General features: G+C 41.6%; 1 long non-coding RNA gene across 1 annotated transcript in view; it reads left to right on the top strand.

Moving 5' to 3' along the window:
- Nucleotides 1-14779, top strand: part of LOC126990354 (uncharacterized) — a 30130-nt gene that overhangs the window by 12168 nt on the left and 3183 nt on the right. The window contains exons 4-5 of the long non-coding RNA XR_007744243.1: nucleotides 423-558; nucleotides 2760-2883. This is a non-coding gene — a long non-coding RNA (uncharacterized LOC126990354). The remainder of the gene's footprint in view (nucleotides 1-422; nucleotides 559-2759; nucleotides 2884-14779) is intronic.

Here is a 14779-nt window from a genome sequence, read left to right as displayed (position 1 = left end):
AGAGAGAGAGAGAGAGAGAGAGAGAGAGAGAGAGAGAGAGAGAGAGAGAATAAAAGAATATAAGAGAGAGAGAGAGAGAGAGAGAGAGAGAGAGAGAGAGAGAGAGAGAGATTAAACAAAGAATAAAAGAATATAACAAGAGAGAGAGAGAGAGAGAGAGAGAGAGAGAGAGAGAGAGAGAGAGAGAGAGAGAGAGAGAAGGAGAGAGATTACATTACAGCCTAGTACTCCTGCAGTAAGCGGTGCCTGGCGTTACCTGAATTTCCTGTTGTCCCTCTGCCTCCACCTCCTCCTCTCTCACTCCAGCTGCCAACCCTCACTCACTCACTCACTCCGCCAGTTGAGTCTTCTGTACCCCCACTTGTTTTCCCGGCCTGAGAATACCCGCCAGGACTCCTTGTAATCACTGTCATGGTTTGCAGGTGGGTGTTTGGTGACCCAGGGCGTTGAGGGAAGCCAGACGCTCTCCTATAGGGCTTCAGGCAGATACAACTCCCTCATCACCTGCTTCACTCCAGCCCAGACTTTGCCACTCACACCCAACAGCTTCATCTTAAGGTGGGACTGGTTAGGTTACGTTAAGTTTAGGGTATCTTAAAACACAGGATAGGCGGGAACTTAGGGTATGATTTCATAAAGAATGACCTCACTTTGTTGTATAGAAAGTCTCATTAGTAAGGAAGCATAGATGAGTTTTCTGAGTCAAGACCTGTAGTAACTGTTTGGGGTTTTGTTAGGCTATGTTGGGTTAAGTTTAGGGTATCTTCAGACACATGATAGCCAGCACCTTATGGTATAAATCAACAAGAGTCAAGGTCTTTAGTGTTTGTTTTGGTTTTGTTAGGTTATGTTAAGTTAAGTTTAGGGTATCCTCAAACACAGGATAGCTATCACCTTATAGTATAATTCAATGAAGAATGACCTCATTTCGTTGTATAGAAAGCCTCATTAGTAAGGAAGCATATATGAATTCTCTGAGTCAAGACCTATAGTAACTGTTTGGGGTTTTGTTAGGTTAAGTTAAGGGTATACCTTCAAACACATGACAGCCAGCACCTTATGGTATAAATCAACAAAGAATGACCTCACTTTCTCCTATCCAAATCCTATGCATGTTTAGTAAGGCACCAACTTCTACTGATACAAATTAATTTATTGACATCTTTATTCTTTAATGTGTGTGTCTCAGAACACTGAAGGTAAATCTCAACGTCAATCATAACAAAATCCCTTATGCAAGATTTAAGCAGCATTTTCACTCTTTCATCCCTATACTGTCCAAATCCCTTGTGCAAGATTTAAGCAGCATTTTCACTCTTTCATCCCTATACTGTCCAAATCCCTTGTGCAAGATTTAAGCAGCATTTTCACTCTTTCATCCCTATCCTGTCCAAATCCCTTATGCAAGACTTAAGCAGCATCTTCACTCTTTCATCCCTATACTGTCCAAATCCCTTATGCAAGATTTAAGCAGCATCTTCACTCTTTCATCCCTCATGCTGGTAAACTGGAACAATCTTCCTTCGTCTGTATTTCCTCCTGCGTACGACTTGCACTCTTTCAAGAGGAGAGTATCAGGACACCTCTCCTCCTGAAATTGACCTCTCTTTTGGCCACTCCTCTGAATGCTTTTTTAGGAGCAGTGCCTAGAGGGCTTTTTTTCTTTATTGTTTCCTTGTTTTACCCTTACACTTTTGACTGAAAAAAAAAAAAAAAATAGGACCCAGCGTACCATGAAAGAAGCAGAGAATCTGACATTTGATTTTGGTGATAGGGTCATGTGGGTGTATAAACCCACTAATCCTCAACACACAACTACTACTACTACTACTACTACTACTATTACTGGGAGACTGGGAGGAGTTTCTGGTGGAGAAGGGAGGGGAGAAAGGCCAGTGGGGAGAGGAGGAAAGGAATGGGAGGGGAAGGAGAGGAAGGGACAAATGAAAGGGGAAAGCATGTTTAGGGCAACTTGTAAAGAGATACAATTTGGCCATACACACATGCACACACACGCACACACACACACACACACACACACACACACACACACACACACACACACACACACACACACACACACTCTCTCTCTCTCTCTCTCTCTCTCTCTCTCTCTCTCTCTCTCTCTCTCTCTCTCTCTCTCTCTCTCTCTCTCTCTCTCTCTCTCTCTCTCTCTCTCTCTCTCTCTCTCTCTCTCTCTCTCTCTCTCTCTCTCTCTCTCTCTCTCTCTCTCTCTCTCTCTCTCTCTCTCTCTCTCTCTCTCTCTCTCTCTCTCTCTCTCTCTCTCTCTCTCTCTCTCTCTCTCTCTCTCTCTCTCTCTCTCTCTCTCTCTCTCTCTCTCTCTCTCTCTCTCTCTCTCTCTCTCTCTCTCTCTCTCTCTCTCTCTATCTCTCTCTCTCTCTCTCTCTCTCTCTCTCTCTCTCTCTCTCTCTCTCTCTCTCTCTCTCTCTCTCTCTCTCTCTCTCTCTCTCTCTCTCTCTCTCTCTCTCTCTCTCTCTCTCTCTCTCTCTCTCTCAAGCTTGACTCTGAATAAAAAAAAAGTAAACAAATTGAATTAAATAAAAAAAATCCCTCTTGTGTCGCTTGTGCTTCCCAACCAACAAACAAACAAACACAAAAATACATAAATAAAATAAATAAAAATAAATCCATAAAGGTGTTCATCTGATTTTTCTTCTTTCAATATGATTTTTTCTCCTTTTTTATTTGCTATTTTTTTTCTTTTCATGAATTTATTACTATCTCTATTGTTTACACAGGCAGAAGAAGAAGAAGAAGAAGAAGAAGAAGAAGAAGAAGAAGAAGAAGAAGAAAACACACAGAGAGAGAAGAGGAGGAAGAAGAAGAGGAAGGACTTGTAATATGGCAGACATCAAACCAATGGTGAGTGTTAAATATTTTGTCTTTTCTTCCTTCCTTCCTTCCTTCCTTCCTTCCCTCCTTCCTTCTTTCCTTCCTTCCTTCCTTCCTTCCTTCCTTCCTTCCTTTCTTCCCTCCTTCCTTCCTTCCTTCCTTCCTGGCTCTTGTATGGATGGATAGATGCTTACAGGTATGGGTGAGAGGGGCCTGGGGGTTAATAAGGATAAATCTGGGCGTGATTAAAGAGAGGAAGGAGGAAGAGGAGGGGGGCTGTCTGTCTTCCCTGCCCTTTGATAGCATAGATGGATGAGCAAGTTCTGAGGTTAACCATTCCACAGCCTTCAGTCCAGGGTCTTGTAGTGCCTATAGGGAGGGTCTGGGGTCTGCTAAAACATGCTGAGTAATGCACAGTGGAGGCATTAGCATAGGGGTGGTTAGGACAGTTTTTTGGGGAAGAAAGATCATTAACGAACAACAGAGAGAGTGGGGGATAGAACAGAGGGACACCACTGTGGACAGGTTTAGGGGCAGAACAGTGACCATCTTCCACAGTACTGCAGGCTCTGGGGGGGGAAAAGGTTACATAAGAGGTGCAGAGCAAAACTGTGTTTTTTTATGTTCTATGGGGTCAGACCTTTAAAAAAAGGTTGGGTGATTCTTCAGCATCAAGTACGTTTTCTCAATATAGCCCCTTATATCATTTTCCATCAGCGATATTTTGCCAAAGTGGCAATGTTCATATTTAATCAAATTAATAGCATAAAAACTGCTTTAGAAATCAAAAAGTACACATGTTTGTAAAGATTATGTGTAGGAGAACATATTCATACATTACTTGTCAACATAGATAATGTTTTCTTGCAATACATGGTGAAAATAGTGAAAATTTCGACGCAATTTTCCTTTCAGTGCACCCTTAGCATTAAATATGCTGACCTCCTACTCCCTTAATTATTAAGGTAAAGGGATGAAACTTGGCCAAAAGTAGCCTTATTTAGTCCTCTGTTTAAAGATGTGTTTGGAAATGAACTGCTGTTAAATGTTGTGACCAAGCATAGACTTATGCGGAGAACAGTCACCCTACCCCAAAAACCTGACGTTCCGCTAACAGCAATACAATTTCATCATGCTAAGAATACTTTCTTATATTATATCAAAACAGCAGCAGATACATTATATACACACAAACCAGTCAATGTCTTCCTGCATTACATGAAATTCAGCTTATTTAATGCATACCAGGTCATTACAAAAGCAACTATACAACAGTGCAACCTAATATAAATAGTGTCAGAAAATGCCAAACTGTGTTTATACAGCTACATTGAAGTGATGAAGATGGTAAATAAGTGTACAATGTCAACAGTGAAATATATGTGATTTCTCTTGCATGGCGTATACTGAATATTTAGACAAATATATAATTATAGACATCTATGCACAACATGCAGTCATGTTACTGGTTCTTGCACATTGTGGCTGACTTCCTCTTGCAATTACAGAACTTGCCACATCTCACATTAGCAACTCTACATGAGCACGATGTCTTGTGCACTTCGTGCAAGTACAAGTCACCGACCATCTAGGCTCCAATAATTTCCATGATGTTGCAGGCATCAGCTCATTCTCTTCATACTGAAATCCGTTCTCTTCAGGCTTAAGGAGTAGTGCATTTCCTGTTTCAAGCTGAATGTCTATGCAATGTATCATGTGATATGCATTGTACAGGCTCCGTTTGATGTGTGGTAGCATGCCATCACTAGTAGGATGGAGAATATGAAGTGAACTTGATTTCGAATGATGGAATATCTCGCTCGGAATTCAGTGAAATTCATGGCTTCGCTTATGGTTTTAGAACCTTGATCATATACAGCTCTGTTTTGTTGATTGTGGCTTCAGAGAGGTTCGGAGATTTGGCAAACTGCTTCAAGAATTTCTCTGGTTCAGCTTTCAAAGCAGCCTTCTTGGTGCCTACTTTACTGGTGATGTCAGTGCCAGTCAGACTATGAACCGCTGGTAGTACATTGCACAATGAGGGTCCCTGACGCTGGAACAATGTGTGAAGTGGAATCAATCTTGTGGTATCACCAAAACCATCTTTGACCCATAGCTCTTGAATACCATGCTGGACATACACTGGCATGTGGTAGAGCAAGGTGACAATGACATCAGTGTCACTTGAGATTACGACACATACTGTGTGTCCCTCTTTCAGTGCCTCCAGGACATGCACTGGTATTCGAAGATCAGCTTCATCAAACGCTGTGGACTGTAGATTTGTCATCACAACCTCTGTGCCTTGATGAATTTTGATACACTCCCAATCATCTTCCTTTGTAACACGACACAAAATTGTTGCATAGTTTCCAGAACTATGTCTCCGAAGATGGGAATTATTGGAGCCTAGATGGTCGGTGACTTGTACTTGCACGAAGTGCACAAGGGCATCGTGCTCATGTAGAGTTGCTAATGTGAGATGTGGCAAGTTCTGTAATTGCAAGAGGAAGTCAGCCACAATGTGCAAGAACCCAGTAACATGACTGCATGTTGTGCATAGATGTCTATAATTATATATTTGTCTAAATATTCAGTATACGCCATGCAAGAGAAATCACATATATTTCACTGTTGACATTGTACACTTATTTACCATCTTCATCACTTCAATGTAGCTGTATAAACACAGTTTGGCATTTTCTGACACTATTTATATTAGGTTGCACTGTTGTATAGTTGCTTTTGTAATGACCTGGTATGCATTAAATAAGCTGAATTTCATGTAATGCAGGAAGACATTGACTGGTATGTGTGTGTATATAATGTATCTGCTGCTGTTTTGATATAATATAAGAAAGTATTCTTAGCATGATGAAATTGTATTGCTGTTAGCGGAACGTCAGGTTTTTGGGGTAGGGGTGACTTTTCTCCGCATAAGTCTATGCTTGGTCACAACATTTAACAGCAGTTCATTTCCAAACACATCTTTAAACAGAGGACTAAATAAGGCTACTTTTGGCCAAGTTTCATCCCTTTACCTTAATAATTAAGGGAGTAGGAGGTCAGCATATTTAATGCTAAGGGTGCACTGAAAGGAAAATTGCGTCGAAATTTTCACTATTTTCACCATGTATTGCAAGAAAACATTATCTATGTTGACAAGTAATGTATGAATATGTTCTCCTACACATAATCTTTACAAACATGTACTTTTGATTTCTAAAGCAGTTTTTATGCTATTAATTTGATTAAATATGAACATTGCCACTTTGGCAAAATATCGCTGATGGAAAATGATATAAGGGGCTATATTGAGAAAACGTACTTGATGCTGAAGAATCACCCAACCTTTTTTTAAAGGTCTGACCCCATAGAACATAAAAAAACACAGTTTTGCTCTGCACCTCTTATGTAACCTTTTCCCCCCCCAGAGCCAGGAATACAGTGGAGATAGAAGAGCTGGAAAGGAAACTGGAGAGAGAGAGAGAGAGAGAGAGAGAGAGAGAGAGAGAGAGAGAGAGAGAGAGAGAGGGAGAGAGAGTGAGAGAGAGGCCGAAGAACTGGGAAGGAAAAATAAATGTTAAGAAAAAAAGATTGAGATGAAATTTGAATAAAATGTCATATATATATGTGGAGGTTTTGCTGAATACACCACTCAAATATTACCCCAGTGTGCCCCAGTAATACCCCAATATTACCTGAAGGATGATGCCTCAGTGGACCCAAATATTACCCCCAGTGTGCCCCAATATTACCTGAAGGATGATGCCTCAGTGGACCCAAAATACCCTAGTGTGCTAATACCCCAATATTACCTCTAGGATGCCTGTTACCCCATTTTCATCCCAATATTACCTCTGATACCAAAGTGCACCTAGTATTACCCTCAAAATTACCTCAAGGTGTCCCAGTATACCTCTGTGATGCTCTAGTGAATGCAATATTACAGCAGTGTAGCTCAGTAGTACCCCAAGGTGACCAATATTACTAATATTGCTCCAAAATTACCTGAAATACCGCGATATTACCTCACCAATATCCTAGGAGCAAGTATTACACCAGAGTATTCCAGTATTATACTGATATTACCTAGTGTGCCCTAATATTACCTCTAACTCCCAAATTTATCCCAATATTACCCAAATACACTTCAGTATTACCTCAACAATATCTCAATGAACAGCATAACACTAGAGTATTCCAGTATTACTCTGATATTACCTAGTGTGGCCCTAATACCTCTAATTCCTAAATTTATCCTAATATTACCCCAAATACACTAGTATTACCTCAATAATATCCCAATGAACCCAGCATAACACCAGAGTATTCCAGTATTGCTCTGATGTTACTAAGCCCTAATATTGCCTCTTATTATGCTCATATGTATTGTAATATTACCCCAGTGGTACACAATATTACCTCTAGAATATCACAGGCAGCCCAGTGTATCCAATATTATCTCTGTAGGAGTCCATGTTAATATTAATGCTGGTTATCATTGGGGTAATATTAGGATCTGATGCTACTAAGGTACCTTGGCTTCTTATGCCCATATGTTGTATTGTAATATACACAATGCACCCATATATTACCTCTAGAATATCACAAAGGCCAGTATTACCTGCATGGTACTCAATGTTAATGTTAAGTATTAGGTATTACTGAAGTGTACTGTTCAGGGTAGACTTGGGTAATGCTGCTCTAAAAAGAAGTAGTTTTATCCACAGAGAGAGAAAAAATAGATATTGATTGATAAATTTGGAGAGAGAGAATGAGAGAGAGAGAGAGAGAGAGAGAGAGAGAGAGAGAGAGAGAGAGAGAGAGAGAGAGAGAGAGAGAGAGAGAGAGAGAGAGAGAGAGAGAGAGAGAGAGAGAGAGAGAGAGAGAGAGAGAGAGAGAGAGAGAGAGAGAGAGAGAGAGAGAGAGAGAGAGAGAGAGAGAGAGAGAGAGAGAGAGAGAGAGAGAGAGAGAGAGAGAGAGAGAGAGAGAGAGAGAGAGAGAGAGAGAGAGAGAGAGAGAGAGAGAGAGAGAGAGAGAGAGAGAGAGAGAGAGAGAGAGAGAGAGAGAGGGGGGCCAAGAACTGGGAAGGAAAAATAAATGTAAAGAAAAAAAAAGATTGAGATGAAATATGAATAAAATGTCATGAATATATGTGGAGTGTCTTGCTGAAATACACCACTCAAATATTACCCTGGTGTGCCCCAGTAATACTACATATTACCTGAAGGATGATGCCTCAAAGGACCCAAATATTGCTAGTAATCAGTGATATTACCTGAGAGGATGATGCTCACACCACCAAATATTACCCCAGTGTGCCCCAGTAATACCCCAATATTACCTGAAGGATGATGCCTCAGAGGACCCAAATATTACCCCAGTGTGCCCCAGTAATACCCCAATATTACCTGAAGGATGATGCCTCAGTGGACCCAAATATTACCCCAGTGTGCAGTAATACCCCAATATTACCTGAAGGATGATGCCTCAGAGGACCCAAATATTACCCCAGTGTGCCCCAGTAATACCCCAATATTACCTGAAGGATGATGCCTCAGTGGACCCAAATATTACCCCAGTGTGCCCCAGTAATACCCCAATATTACCTCAAGGATGATGCCTCAGTGGACCCAAATATTACCCCAGTGTGCCCCAGTAATACCCCAATATTACCTCTAGGATGCCTGTTACCCCATTTTCATCCCAATATTACCTCTGATACCAAAGTGCACCCAGTATTACCCTCAAAATTACCTCAAGGTGTCCCAGTATTACCTCAGTGATGCTCTAGTGAATGCAATATTACAGCAGTGTAGCTCAGTAGTACCCCCACGGTGACCAAATATTACTTCAATATTGCTCCAAAATTACCCTGAAATACCGCAATATTACCTCACCAATATCCTAGTGGAGCAAGTATTACACCAGAGTATTCCAGTATTGCTCTGATATTACCCTAGTGTGCCCCAATATTACCTCTTATTCCCAAATTTATCCTAATATTACCCAAATACACTTCAGTATTACCTCAACAATATCTCAATGAACCCAGCATAATACCAGAGTATTCCAGTATTACTCTGATATTACCCTAGTGTGCCCCAATATTACCTCTAATTCCCAAATTTATCCCAATATTACCCAAATACACCCCAGTATTACCTCAACAATATCCCAATGAACCCAGCATAACACCAGAGTATTCCAGTATTGCTCTGATATTACTGAGGTGCCCCAATATTGCCTCTTATTATGCTCATATGTATTGTAATATTACCCCAATGGTACACAATATTACCTCTAGAATATCACAGAGCAGCCCAGTGTATCCAATATTATCTCTGTAGGAGTCCATGTAATTAATGCTGGTGATCATGATCATAATTAGGGATCTGATCTGATGCTACTAAGGCATATTGCCCTTATGCCCATATATTGTAATATGTACCCCAATGTTATCCTTATGCCCTTAATATTTGTAATATTATGTGACACAATGCACCCATATATTACCTCTAGAATATCTCAGTGCAGGCCAGTATTACCTGCATGGTACTCAATGTTAATGTTGGGTGCATTGGGGTATTACCGAAGTGTACTGTTCAGGGTAGACTTGGGTAATGCTGCTCTAAAAAGAAGTAGTTTTACCCACAGAGAGAGAAAAAATAGATATTGATTGATAAATTTGGAGAAATATATAGAATGAGAGAGAGAGAGAGAGAGAGAGAGGAAGGAAGAAAAAAGTAAAAGGAACGGAAGAGAGAGAGAGAGAGAGAGAGAGAGAGAGAGAGAGAGAGAGAGAGAGAGAGAGAGAGAGAGAGAGAGAGAGAGAGAGAGAGAGAGAGAGAGAGAGAGAGAGAGAGAGAGAGAGAGAGAGAGATAGAGAGAGAGAGAGAGAGAGAGAGAGAGAGAGAGAGAGAGAGAGAGAGAGAGAGAGAGAGAGAGGAAGGAAGGAAGGAAGAAAAAGTAAAAGGAATGGAAGGAGAGAATGTCAGAGAGAGAGAGAGAGAGAGAGAGAGAGAGAGAGAGAGAGAGAGAGAGAGAGAGAGAGAGAGAGAGAGAGAGAGAGAGAGAGAGAGAGAGAGAGAGAGAGAGAGAGAAGAAAACAGATAACTACCAATAAATTAACACCACTACAATAAGAAGCCATATGAAAAAATCCTTGTTGTGCAGAATAAACTATCTTTTGTGGGATGTGTAAAGTATTTCTGGCAGCATTATTTAGCAGACAGATTTCAGTGAGACAATCCTCACATTTATTCTTCACATCCATTGAGCAGCTGATGATCCACCAGTAGACCAAACTCCACCATCTCTTATGGAAGTGGTGGAGTCCGTGAGGAAGTTCTAGGGTGCAAAGGCAGGTGGGGTCTGCAATATCAGTGTGGAGACATCAAAGGACTGTTGCTGTGGCTTCCTAGTAAAGAGGAAGGGTCACACTACCACAAGGGTACTAGTCATGGAAATGCACTAAACTCCTACAAAAGCCTTGTCAAATGTGTGTTTCTTAGGTTCATGGCACAGAAGAAGGGTCAAACTACCCCTGGAATTTCCCACAAAAACTCCTATGATAGCCTTGTCTAATATGTGCCGAGATGGGAGCGTCTTTTTCGCCTAGTGTACCCCCAGTGATACCCTAATATACCCCCAATAATACCCCAATGTACCCCACAGTACGTGCACCCTACATCACACAGGTTCAGTACGTTTCCTGGCCAGGAGGAGGTGACGGAATTGTTTGGTAAAGAATTCTTCATTCCAAAAAGTCACTTAATATTTATAGTATCCAATTTCTTGTGCAGAACATTGAATGAACAAAAATCAGGTGTCTTTTTACCCCAAGGAAACCCCAGTATCACCCCAAGGAAACATTCATCTTGCCCCAATGATCCTGAATTGCCGACTGTAGCTCAAGGCTCATTAGGGTAACGGACGTCTTTTTTTCCCAACTCTGTGCCCGTAGGTTTGAAGGACTCATCTGGGGGCTGAATTATGTCTGAATGAGAAATGTTTTGCCTGCAGCTTCAAGCAGCTATATATACAGATAGACAGATAGATAGATAGAGATAATCTGACACAGTGAATCATCTTATTTTATTTCCTCCTTGAGAGAGAGAGAGAGAAATCAAATAAGTATAATATTGGTTAATCTTTTCTTGCAGAGTACAATGCAGTCAACAAACATATTGATTTAAACGATGAACTAAATAAAATGAGTCATTTTGTGAGTTATCTTTCACTGTGTAAGTTGTGTCAAATGACAGTTTAGTGAACAACTACACTAAAATGTAACATGCAAAATAGTAAAATAAAGGAAAGATTAGTGGCACAGTGAAACAATAAAAAACAAAAACAGGAAAATAAATAACAATAATAATAAATAAGTAATTAGAAAATACAGTAAGATATACTAAACAAAACACTAGAATATAACGTAAAAGTTAGTGTCACTGTAAAAGCCTTGTGTAAATGTTCCCATGTCAAAGGTTCCCTAGAAAACCAGTTTTAAGTCTATGCAGGTTGGCGCCGTGTGAAGGAGGCCTCACACTACCACCAGGCTCACAAAACTACCCCTGTTAGTGCCTAAAACTCCCCAAAAGCCTTGCCTAAATGTTCTCATGCCAAAGGTTCCCTAGAAAACCAGTCATAAGCTTACACAGGTTGGCGCCGTGTGAAGGAGGCCTCACACTACCACCAGGCTCACAAAACTACCCCTGGAAGTGCCATCGTCTGTCCCTCTTAACCTCTATACATACCAAACTTGACAAGGTACAATGTAACAAAGAGTAACACAATAACAGATGACTGTGGCAGGTGAACCAGCTGTTACAACACTAGTGTGGATGATATGAAGTTAACCCACATTCCAGTATTTGTGAGGCGGCCACCAGCTAGCGAGTGGCCACGTAGGCTCCGCTGCCCACCACCTGAATGCTTACACGTCATCAGCCAACATGGACATGCGTGCCCTCCATAACATTTCTACAAATATCTCTCAACATACATACATACATACATGATTATTAGTGTGCATAACTAATAGTACTGTAATATATGGACATGCTTGGCCGCTGTGAGTGCTGTGGTCCACTGCAGTTCAGATTATTTGACTTTAAATGTATAAGGAAAATATTGTCCCATTATTCTCTGCCTGAGATGTCCATATTATTATACCACCACCCAAACACACACATTTAACAAGGCTTTCGGAGGAGTTGTGGGTCTTTCCAGGTCTTTCCAGGGGTAGTTGAGTGACCCTGGTGATAGTTTAACTGTTGTTCTGTACCATGAACCTAAGAAACACACATTTGACAAGGTTTTCATAGTAGTTTCTGCCATTTCCAGGGGTAGTTTGATGACCCTTGTGGTATTGTGACCCTTCTTCTGCTCCATGAACCTAAGAAACACATTTAACAAGGCTCACATAGGAGTTTCAGGCATTTCCAGGGTAGTAGTTGATGACCCTGGTGGTATTGTGACCCTTCTTCTGTACCATGAACCCAAGAAACACATTTAACAAGGCTCACATAGGAGTTTCAGGCATTTCCAGGGGTAGTTTAGTGACCCTGGTGGTATTGTGACCTTTCTTCTGTACCATGAACCCAAGAAACACATTTAACAAGGCTCACATAGGAGTTTCAGGCATTTCCAGGGGTAGTTTAGTGACCGTGGTGGTAGTTTAAGTGTTGTTCTGGACCATGAGTCTAAGAAACATACATTTGCCAAGACTTTCCGTAAGAGTTGTGGGCCTCTGCATGGGTAGTTTTATGACCCTGGTGGTAGTGTGACCCTTCCTCTGTACCATGAACCACTAAATTCCTTCCCAGCAGCAACTTTCTCCTTCTCCATTCCTTCCTTGTTGGCCTCATTGTCAGGCAAGCACAGTGCAGGGAGGTGCTAAAATATACCCAATCACATCAGGAGACTCCGGAGATGGTGGTGTTGATGGCTGCATGTTCACTAGATGCCCTGTATTGGGGGGACAGGAGAAGGGAATCACCAGCAAACAAACTGTGAGACAAAGGAAAAAAGGAAACAACTAAGAGAAAGGGAAAGAAAGAAAGGTTACTGACCCAAAAATCTAACAGAAGGGTTTGCACAAGTCCACTCATGAGCTGATTCTTGAGGATAACAATTGTAAAGCATAAAACTACCCCTGAAAATGCCCTGTGAAAGCCTTTGTAATTATATTTCTCAGGTTCAGGGTACAGAGGAAGGATCACACTACCACCAGGGTCTTAAAACTACCCCTGAAAATGCCTCAAACCTCTACCAAAGCCTTGTCAAATGTGGGTTTCTTTAGGTTCATGGCACATACATTGGGTCACACTACCACCAAGGTCTTAAAACTATCTTTGAAAATGCCCAAAACCTCTACCAAAGCCTTGTCAGATGTGGGTTTCTTCATGTTCAGGGTACATTGAAGGGGTCACACTACCACCGGGGTTCTAAAACTAGCCCTGGATGTGATGTATACAGTGGGTTTAACACCTTCACACCCACAGTACTGCTTCATTTTCCTCTGTACCATGCAGGGAACCAATCTCCTCCTGGTGCGAGGGAAATGTGTGCTACCTAATATATGGACGTATTTGGCCGCTCGTAGAAGGTGCTCAGCTTCTTACAGACTGTTTTGTGATCCCAGTGATAATTTTGCATGGCTTTTGCACCTTGAACTGGAGAACCATCCTTGAAAACCCGATACATTTAATAATATTGGCCTCTACCTTACATACTAATTAAATATCATCCATTCCGTACCAACTGTCATGTCAATCTCAATGCAGCCTGAACCAGTCAGGGCAGTTGTATAGATGTATAGCATAGTCTCAGTTCACCTTCCCAGTGGTGCCTCCTTGCTCCTTGGCGCCTTTCTGAGCATGCTTTGGTTACATGTGGCTTTGTTACCTCTAAATCTAGTCTCCTTACATAGCTCTGCCTTCCTAACACTGCTGTCAACACGTTGCTGCTCTATGATAAAACAACTGCCTGGCTTGATTTTCAGGTTAAGGTCTATGTTCTTATACATGTCTGGCTCCCATTACAACTATTTTTCAAGGCCTTTGTTACCTCTGGATGTAGTCTCCTTACATGAACTTGCCTTGCTAAAACTGATGTTAAGACTTTAGCATTACTGCTATAAAAAAATTAAAAAAAAACAGCTGCGTGCGTATTTATTTTTGGATCAAGGTCCAGATTTGTATGTATCAGGCTCCCATTACGACCATTTCCCAAGGCCACAGAGAAGGTTAGCTGGATTCCCGTGGGTGGTTTTCCAGCTCAATCACCAGGGTTACAATACAGTCGGGGGCTTCGTGGTGCAGTGGTTAGCACACTCGGCTCACAACCAAGAGAGCCCGGGCTCAATTCTCAGGCAACTCCTACTACAAGAGGCTTTTTAAATAGGCGTACTTTGGTTCTAACATGTTTAAAAATACTGGCCTAACCCCTAAAGGGCAGGGATGTACCATGAAATCACCACTTTCAAGGGTTCAAAAAATCACTTTCAGCCCTCTCTCAATTGTGCCCACACTGAAAGCTGTTTTGGGAGGAGGATGAGGCTTATGAGGAGTCGAGGTCACTGGCCGTGGACACTCGGGTGCAGAATCAGATGAGGAAGGTACAAAAACCTCTCCTGCCATTGTTACAGTCACAGCATCACTGAGAGTGTCACGAAGGAGTTGTGTGGCAGCCCGGGAGTCACGCTGACCCTTAAATTCCCACGCAGACTGCAGAATTATGTAGGATTAGGCAGACTGCAACAACACATCACTCGCCCTTCACCTGGCAGCCAGAAAATACCCATCACCCACCCTTTAGGGAGTCCCCTGGCACACACCTTTAACAGGGCTTTTGTAGGAGTTTTTGGACATTTCCAGGGGTAGTTTAATGACTGGTGGTAGTTTAACCTTTCCCATGT

This window comes from Eriocheir sinensis, unplaced genomic scaffold, assembly GCF_024679095.1.
Source record: "Eriocheir sinensis breed Jianghai 21 unplaced genomic scaffold, ASM2467909v1 Scaffold1581, whole genome shotgun sequence".
In the NCBI taxonomy this organism is placed as follows: domain Eukaryota; kingdom Metazoa; phylum Arthropoda; class Malacostraca; order Decapoda; family Varunidae; genus Eriocheir; species Eriocheir sinensis.
Note: the sequence above shows the minus strand (reverse complement) of the source record. Positions and strands in the feature narration are given on the sequence as shown.